Here is a 9,585-nt window from a genome sequence, read left to right on the forward strand (position 1 = left end):
TCTGACTGTCTGTCTGAGTCTCTGTCCATCTTTCTCTTTCTATCTGTCTATATCTCTCACTGTTTTTAATCTGGGTCTCTCTCTTTCTCTGTCAGTCTATCTCTCTCTCTCTCTGTTATATCCCCATCCCTGGAATTGTTCTTGTAAATCACTCCTGCCCTCTCTCTCCGATGTGTTCTCATCTTTCCGATAATGTGGGGCCCACACCTGGACACAATCCTCCAGCTGGGGTCAAACAAGGGGCTTGTACAAGTTCAGCAACACCTCCTTTCTCTTGTACTCTGTGCCTGTGTTAGTAATGCGGAGGACACTGTGTGCTTTATTCACTGCTCTCTCTACCTGTCCTGCCACCTTCAATGATCTGTGCACATATAGCCCCAGTTCCCCCTGCTCCTGCCCCACCCCCTTTAGAATTGCCCTCCTGCCCCCCCACCCCCGGCCACTTTATGTTGTCTCTCAATGTCCTTCCCTCCAAAATACATCACCTCCCACTGTCGTACAAGGAACCTCATCTATCCCACTTCTCCCCTGACTCCACCAACTCACAAATGACCTTTTGGAGTTCTGCACTGTCATCTTCATCATTTACACTTCTTCCTGGTTTAATGAAATCTGCAAACTTGGGAACTGTCCCCTGCACAGCAAGATCCCGATCATTCCTGAATACCAGGAAAAACAATGATCCCAGCACTGACTCCTGGGAATCCGGGGGAGGAATCAGTTTGGATTCACACCAGGAACCCGCTGAACCTAATTAAATCCCACTGCTGTATGATACCATCTCTGGAAGGACAGGAGCACACACCCTTGGCATTAAAGTGGATTCTGGGGGGGGTGAGATAAGGAGTAAGATATTTGTGGTTGAAGATTAATTACACACCACATCACCAGGAGAGAATTAACATGAGCTTCCTGCTATAGACCAAACAACTGAATAACGTCAGACCCTGAAACCATGCTGCCCGGCTGGTTCAACTGGTCCCACTTTATCTATTTATAAACTTACTTGGTGAGATAATTAACAGCTACTTCACGATTCCCTTTACAAAGGGGAACTTCAGGAAAGTCTGTAGAACGTCATGATGGTGACCAGTGAGACAAGAATTTCTTGTAGATAGTGGAGAGGCCTTGGGGAGTCAGGAGGTGAGTTACTCACTGCAGTGTTACAGCCTCTGACCTGCTCTTGTAGTCACTGTGGTAATGTCGTGAGTCCAGTTGGGTTTCTGGTCAATGGTAACCCCCAGGAAGATGTCTCCTGGTTTCTGATCTCTCTACCAAGGAGGAGACTTTCTCCTGTTGACCCTGTCAATGCCCAAAACATTCAAGAAGCTCAACACCATCCAGGGATAAAGGAACCCGCTTGATTGACAACATATTCACCAACCGTTGCTTAGGAGCAGCAGGGTGTACCATCTACAAGATACCCTGCAGAAACTCACCAAACATTCCCTCCCTCCACCCCCCGACACTCAGTAACAGCAGTGTGTACCATTTACAAGATAACTTGCAGAAACTCCCCAAACATCCCCTCACTCCACCCCCCGACGCTCAGTAACAGCAGTGTGTACCATCTACAAGATACCCTGCAGAAACTCACCAAACATCCCCTCCCTACAGCCCCCGACACTCAGTAACAGCAGTGTGTACCATTGAAAAGATACCCTGCAGAAACTCACCAAACATCCCCTCCCTCCACCCCCCAACACTCAGTAACAGCAGTGTGTACCATCTACAAGATACCCTGCAGAAACTCCCCAAACATCCCCTCCCTCCACCCCCCGACGCTCAGTAACAGCAGTGTGTACCATCTACAAGATACCCTGCAGAAACACACTAAACATCCCCTCCCTCCACCCCCCGACACTCAGTAACAACAGTGTGTACCAGCCACGAGATACACTGCAGAAACTCCCCAAACATCCCCTCCTTCCACCCCCCGACACTCAGTAACAGCAGTGTGTACCATCTAGAAGATACCCTGCAGAAACTCCCCAAACATCCCCTCTTTCTACCCCACCTCGACACTCAGTAACAGCAGTGTGTACCATCTACAAGATACCCTGCAGAAACTCCCCAAACATCCCCTCCCTCCACCCCACCGAGGCTCAGTAACAGCAGTGTGTACCATCTAAAAGATTCTCTCCAGAAACTCCCCAAACGTCAGTTCCCTCCACCCCACCTCGACACTCAGTAACAGCAGTGTGTTCCAGCTACAAGATACCCTGCAGAAACTTACCAAACATGCCCTCCCTCCACCCACCGACGCTCATGAACAGCAGTGTGTACCATCTACAAGATACCCTGCAGAAACTCACCAAACATTCCCTCCCTCCACCCCCCGACACTCAGTAACAGCAGTGTGTACCAGCCACGAGATACACTGCAGAAACTCCCCAAACATCCCCTCCCACCACCCCCCGGCACTCAGTAACAGCAGTGTGTACCATCTACAAGATACCCTGCAGAAACTCCCCAAACATCCCCTCCCTCCACCCCCCGACGCTCAGTAACAGCAGTGTGTACCATCTACAAGATACCCTGCAGAAACACACTAAACATCCCCTCCCTCCACCCCCCGACACTCAGTAACAACAGTGTGTACCAGCCACGAGATACACTGCAGAAACTCCCCAAACATCCCCTCCCTCCACCCCCCGACACTCAGTAACAGCAGTGTGTACCATCTAGAAGATACCCTGCAGAAACTCCCCAAACGTCAGTTCCCTCCACCCCACCTCGACACTCAGTAACAGCAGTGTGTTCCAGCTACAAGATACCCTGCAGAAACTTACCAAACATGCCCTCCCTCCAGCCACCGACGCTCATGAACAGCAGTGTGTACCATCTACAAGATACCCTGCAGAAACTCACCAAACATCCCCACCCTCCAGTGCCCCGATGCTCAGTGACAGCAGTGTGTACCATCTACAAGATACCCTGCAGAAACTCCTCAAACATCCCCTCCCTCCACCCCCTGACAATCAGTAACAGCAGTGTGTACCATCTACAAGATATACCCTGAAGAAACTCCTCAAACATCCCCTCCCTCCACCCCACGACACTCAGTAACAGCAGTGTGTACCATCTACAAGATACCCTGCAGAAACTCCCCAAACATCCCCTCCCTCCACCCCCCGACACTCAGTAACAGCAGTGTGTACCATCGAAAAGATACTCTTCAGAAGCTCCCCAAACATCAGTTCCCTCCACCCCCCGTCGACACTCAGTAACAGCAGTGTGTACCAGCAACAAGATACACTGCAGAAACTCCCCAAACATCCCCTCCTTCCACCTCCCGACTCAGTAACAGCAGTGTGTACCATCTACAAGATACCCTGCAGAAACTCACCAAACATCCCCTCCCTCCACCCCCCGACACTCAGTAACAGCAGTGTGTACCATCTACAAGATACCCTGCAGAAACTCACCAAACATCCCCTCCCTCCACCCCCCGACACTCAGTAACAGCAGTGTGTCCCAGCCACGAGATACACTGCAGAAACTCCCCAAACATCCCCTCCCTCCACCCCCCGACACTCAGTAACAGCAGTGTGTACCAGCTATAAGATACCCTGCAGAAATTCCCCAAACATCCCCTCCCTCCACCCCCCGACACTCAGTAACAGCAGTGTGTACCATCTACAAGATACCCTGCAGAAATTCCCCAAACATCCCCTCCCTCCACCCCCCGATGCTCAGTAACAGCAGTGTGTACCATCTACAAGACACCCGGCAGAAACTCCTCAAACATCCCCTCCCTCCAGCCCCCCGGCACTCAGTAACAGCAGTGTGTACCATCTACAAGGTACCCTGCAGAAACTCCCCAAACATCCCCTCCCTCCAGCCCCCCGACACTCAGTAACAGCAGTGTGTACCATCTACAAGATACCCTGCAGAAACTCTCCAAACATCCCCACCCTCCACCCCCAACCGATGCTCAGTAACAGCAGTGTGTACCAGCTATAAGATACCCTGCAGAAACTCCCCAAACATCCCCTCCCTCCAGTGCCCCGATGCTCAGTGACAGCAGTGTGTACCATCTACAAGATACCCTGCAGAAACTCCCCAAACATCCCCTCCCTCCACCCCCTGACAATCAGTAACAGCAGTGTGTACCATCTACAATATACCCTGCAGAAACTCCCCAAACATCCCCTCCCTCCACCCCCCGACACTCAGTAACAGCAGTGTGTACCATCTACAAGATACCCTGAAGAAACTCCCCAAACATCCCCTCCCTCCACCCCCCCGACACTCAGTAACAGCAGTGTGTACCATCTACAAGATACCCTGCAGAAACTCCCCAAACATCCCCTCCCTCCACCCCCCGACACTCAGTAACAGCAGTGTGTACCAGCTACAAGATACCCTGCAGAAACTTACCAAACATTCCCTCCCTCCACCCCCCGACACTCAGTAACAGCAGTGTGTACCAGCCACAAGATACACTGCAGAAACTCCCCAAACATCCCCTCCTTCCACCTCCCGACTCAGTAACAGCAGTGTGTACCATCTACAAGATACCCTGCAGAAACTCACCAAACATCCCCTCCCTCCACCCCCCGACACTCAGTAACAGCAGTGTGTACCATCTACAATATACCCTGCAGAAACTCATCAAAAATCCCCTCCCTCCCACGCCCCGATGCTCAGTAACAGCAGTGTGTACCATCGACAAGATACCCTGCAGAAACTCCCCAAACATCCCCTCCCTCCACCCCCCAATGCTCAGTAACAGCAGTGTGTACCATCTACAAGATACCCTGCAGAAACTCCCCAAACATCCCCTCCCTCCAGCCCCCCGACACTCAGTAACAGCAGTGTGTACCATCTACAAGGTACCCTGCAGAAACTCCCCAAACATCCCCTCCCTCCAGCCCCCCGACACTCAGTAACAGCAGTGTGCACCATCTACAAGATACCCTGCAGAAACTCCCCAAACATCCCCTCCCTCCACCCCCAACCGATGCTCAGTAACAGCAGTGTGTACCATCTACAAGATACCCTGCAGAAACTCCCCAAACATCCCCTCCCTCCAGTGCCCCGATGCTCAGTGACAGCAGTGTGTACCATCTACAAGATACCCTGCAGAAACTCCCCAAACATCCCCTCCCTCCACCCCACCGAGGCTCAGTAACAGCAGTGTGTACCATCTAAAAGATTCTCTCCAGAAACTCCCCAAACGTCAGTTCCCTCCACCCCACCTCGACACTCAGTAACAGCAGTGTGTTCCAGCTACAAGATACCCTGCAGAAACTTACCAAACATCCCCTCCTTCCACCTCCCGACTCAGTAACAGCAGTGTGTACCATCTACAAGATACCCTGCAGAAACTCCCCAAACATCCCCTCCCTCAACCCCCCGACACTCAGTAACAGCAGTGTGTACCATCTACAAGATACCCTGCAGAAACTCACCAAACATCCCCTCCCTCCACCCCCCGACACTCAGTAACAGCAGTGTGTACCATCTACAAGGTGCCCTGCAGAAACTCCCCAAACATCCCCTCCCTCCACCCCCTGACAATCAGTAACAGCAGTGTGTACCATCTACAAGATACCCTGCAGAAACTCCCCAAACATCCCCTCCCTCCACCCCCCGATGCTCAGTAACAGCAGTGTGTACCATCTACAAGATACCCTGCAGAAACTCCCCAAACATCCCCTCCCTCCAGCCCCCCGACACTCAGTAACAGCAGTGTGTACCATCTACAAGATACCCTGCAGAAACTCACCAAACATCCCCTCCCTCCACCCCCCGACACTCAGTAACAGCAGTGTGTACCATCTACAAGATACCCTGCAGAAACTCCCCAAACATCCCCTCCCTCCACCCCCCGATGCTCAGTAACAGCAGTGTGTACCAGCTACAAGATACCCTGCAGAAACTCCCCAAACATCCCCTCCCTCCACCCCCCGACACTCAGTAACAGCAGTGTGTACCATCTACAAGATACCCTGCAGAAACTCTCCAAACATCCCCTCCCTCCAGCCCCCCGACACTCAGTAACAGCAGTGTGCACCATCTACAAGATACCCTGCAGAAACTCCCCAAACATCCCCTCCCTCCACCCCCAACCGACACTCAGTAACAGCAGCGTGCACCATCTACAAGATACCCTGCAGAAACTCCCCAAACATCCCCTCCCTCCAGCCCCCCGACACTCAGTAACAGCAGTGTGCACCATCTACAAGATACCCTGCAGAAACTCCCCAAACATCCCCTCCCTCCACCCCCAACCGACACTCAGTAACAGCAGCGTGCACCATCTACAAGATACCCTGCAGAAACTCCCCAAACATCCCCTCCCTCCAGCCCCCCGACACTCAGTAACAGCAGTGTGCACCATCTACAAGATACCCTGCAGAAACTCCCCAAACATCCCCTCCCTCCACCCCCAACCGATGCTCAGTAACAGCAGTGTGTGCCAGCTATGATACCCTGCATAAACTCCCCAAACATCCCCTCCCTCCACTGCCCCGATGCTCAGTGACAGCAGTGTGTACCATCTACAAGATACCCTGCAGAAACTCCTCAAACATCCCCTCCCTCCACCCCCTGACAATCAGTAACAGCAGTGTGTACCATCTACAAGATAGCCTGCAGAAACTCCCCAAACCTCCCCTCCCTCCACCCCCCGATGCTCAGTAACAGCAGTGTGTACCATCTACAAGATACCCTGCAGAAACTCACCAAACATCCCCTCCCTCCACCCCCCGACACTCAGTAACAGCAGTGTGTACCATCTACAAGATACCCTGCAGAAACTCCCCAAACATCCCCTCCCTCCACCCCACCGAGGCTCAGTAACAGCAGCGTGTACCATTGAAAAGATACTCTTCAGAAACTCCCCAAACATCAGTTCCCTCCACCCCACCTCGACACTCAGTAACAGCAGTGTGTACCAGGTACAAGATACCCTGCAGAAACTCCCCAAACATCCCCTCCCTCCACCCCCCGACACTCAGTAACAGCAGTGTGTACCATCTACAAGATACCCTGCAGAAACTCCCCAAACATCCCCTCCCTCCACCCCCCGACACTCAGTAACAGCAGTGTGTACCATCTACAAGATACCCTGCAGAAACTCCCCAAACATCCCCTCCCTCCACCCCCGACACTCAGTAACAGCAGTGTGTACCATCTACAAGATACCCTGCAGAAACTCCCCAAACATCCCCTCCCTCCACCCCCCCGACGCTCAGTAACAGCAGTGTGTACCAGCTATAAGACACCCTGCAGAAACTCCCCAAACATCCCCAGATAGCATCTTCCAAACCCATGGCCACTTCCATCCAGAAGGACAAGGGGCAGCAGATATATGGGAACCCCACCCCCTGAAAGTTCCTCTCCGAGCCCCTCACCATCCCGACTTGGAAATTTATCGGCCGTTTCCTCAGTGGCACTGGAACACAATCCTGGAATTCCCTCCCTAAGGGACATTGTGGGTCTACCCACAGCACATGGACTGCAGCGGTTCAAGAAGGCAGCTCACCCCCACCTTCTCAATGGGTTGGGCAACTAGGGACAGGGGCAGGAAATGCTGGGTCCAGCCAGGGACTCTGAGATCTCTTCATTGAGCAGAGAATGGTGTTCCTCAAATTTGAACAAATTGAAATGTGTTCTGAGACAGCGGTGAGAGACAAGAAATCAGGGCCCGGCCTATGACACCAACTTCCCGTGAGTGAGTGAAACCTGAAATAAGATCCTTCAGAATATCGTACACCTTTCACCATCACCTTCCCCACTGGGGACATTCTCCTGGTCACTGGGGCATCTCCTCAACAACACTCCGACAACATCCATGTCACCTACACCCCACTCTCGACCCAGGACCCCAACACACTCACCCTCTCCCTCCCTCCCTCATCACCCTCACTCACACACACCCTCACTCCCCCAAACACACTCACCCTCTCCCTCCCTCCCCATCACACTCACTCACACACACCCTCACTCACACACACCCTCACTCCCCTAAACACATTCACCCTCTCCCTCCCTCCCCATCACACTCACTCACACACACCCTCACTCACACACACCCTCACTCCCCTAAACACATTCACCCTCTCCCTCCCTCCCCATCACACTCACTCACACACACCCTCACTCACACACACCCTCACTCCCCCAATCACATTCACTCATTCACACCCTCACTCTCCCATCACACTCACTCACACACACCCTCACTCCCCCAATCACACTCACTCACACACACCCTCACTCCCCCAATAACACTCACCCTCTCCCTCCCTCCCCCATCACACTCTCTCACACACACCCTCACTCCCCCAATAACACTCACACACTCACATCCTCACTCCCCCAATCATATTCTCACACTCACACCCTCACTCCCCCAATCTCACACACTCACTCCCGCCCTCACTCGCTCACACCCTTACTCATACACACACTCACTGACACCTACCCTCACTGACACTCACACATATTCGCTCACACCCGCACTCTGTCACTTACACACACCCTCACTCCCCCTCACATTCACTCACAACCTCACTCCTCCCTCCCTCACTCACACCCTCACACCCTCACTTACACTCACTCACACCCTCAGTCCCTCACTGACACACACACACCCTCACTCCCTCAGTCACTCATACCCTCGCCCCCTCACTCACACTCACTCACACCCTCACTCACACCCTCCCTCCATCATCATTCGTCCACCCACTTTCCTTCCTTCCCTCACTCACACTCACTCTCACTCATACCCTCACTCCCCCTCTCCCTCACTCCCCCTCTCCCTCACTCCCCTTTTCCCTTACTCCCTCATACACCCCTTTCCTCCCTCACTCACATTTACTCTCACTCTCACTCATACTCTCATTCACCCTTACTCCCTCATACACCGCTTTCCTCCCTCACTCATACCCTCACTCACCCTCTCCCTCACTCACCCTCTCCCTCACTCCCCCTCTCCCTCACTCCCCCTCTCCCTCACTCCCTCATACACCCCTTTCCTCCCTCACTCATACCCTCACTCCCCCTCACCCTCACTCCCCCTCTCCCTCACTCCCCCTCTCCCTCACTCCCCCTCACCCTCACTCCCCCTCACCCTCACTCCCCCTCTCCCTCACTCCCCCTCTCCCTCACTCCCTCATACACCCCTTTCCTCCCTCACTCATACCCTCACTCCCCCTCACCCTCACTCCCCCTCTCCCTCACTCCCCCTCTCCCTCACTCCCCCTCACCCTCACTCCCCCTCACCCTCACTCCCCCTCACCCTCACTCCCCCTCACCCTCACTCCCTCATACACCCCTTTCCTCCCTCACACACTCCTTCAGCTCTCCCACACCCACAATCCCACACTCACCCCCACACCTCCTCCTTCGCTCCCTCAGTCCCTCACTCACACTGCCCCCACCCTGACTCACAGCCTCTTCTCCCTCCTTCACACTCCTTCCCTCCATCATGGGAACCACTGTAACCAGCCTGTTACTCCAATCCCTTCCCCCCACCCCGCCCACGTCCGCTAGACCTTCGATGGGCAGACTGGCATGTTCCTACCGGGGATTCTCTGAGGTTATACAGGATGTTGGTCAGGACTCTTCTGG

The sequence above is a fragment of the Hemiscyllium ocellatum genome, chromosome 35 (genome assembly GCF_020745735.1).
Source record: "Hemiscyllium ocellatum isolate sHemOce1 chromosome 35, sHemOce1.pat.X.cur, whole genome shotgun sequence".
NCBI classification, from domain to species: Eukaryota; Metazoa; Chordata; class Chondrichthyes; order Orectolobiformes; family Hemiscylliidae; genus Hemiscyllium; species Hemiscyllium ocellatum.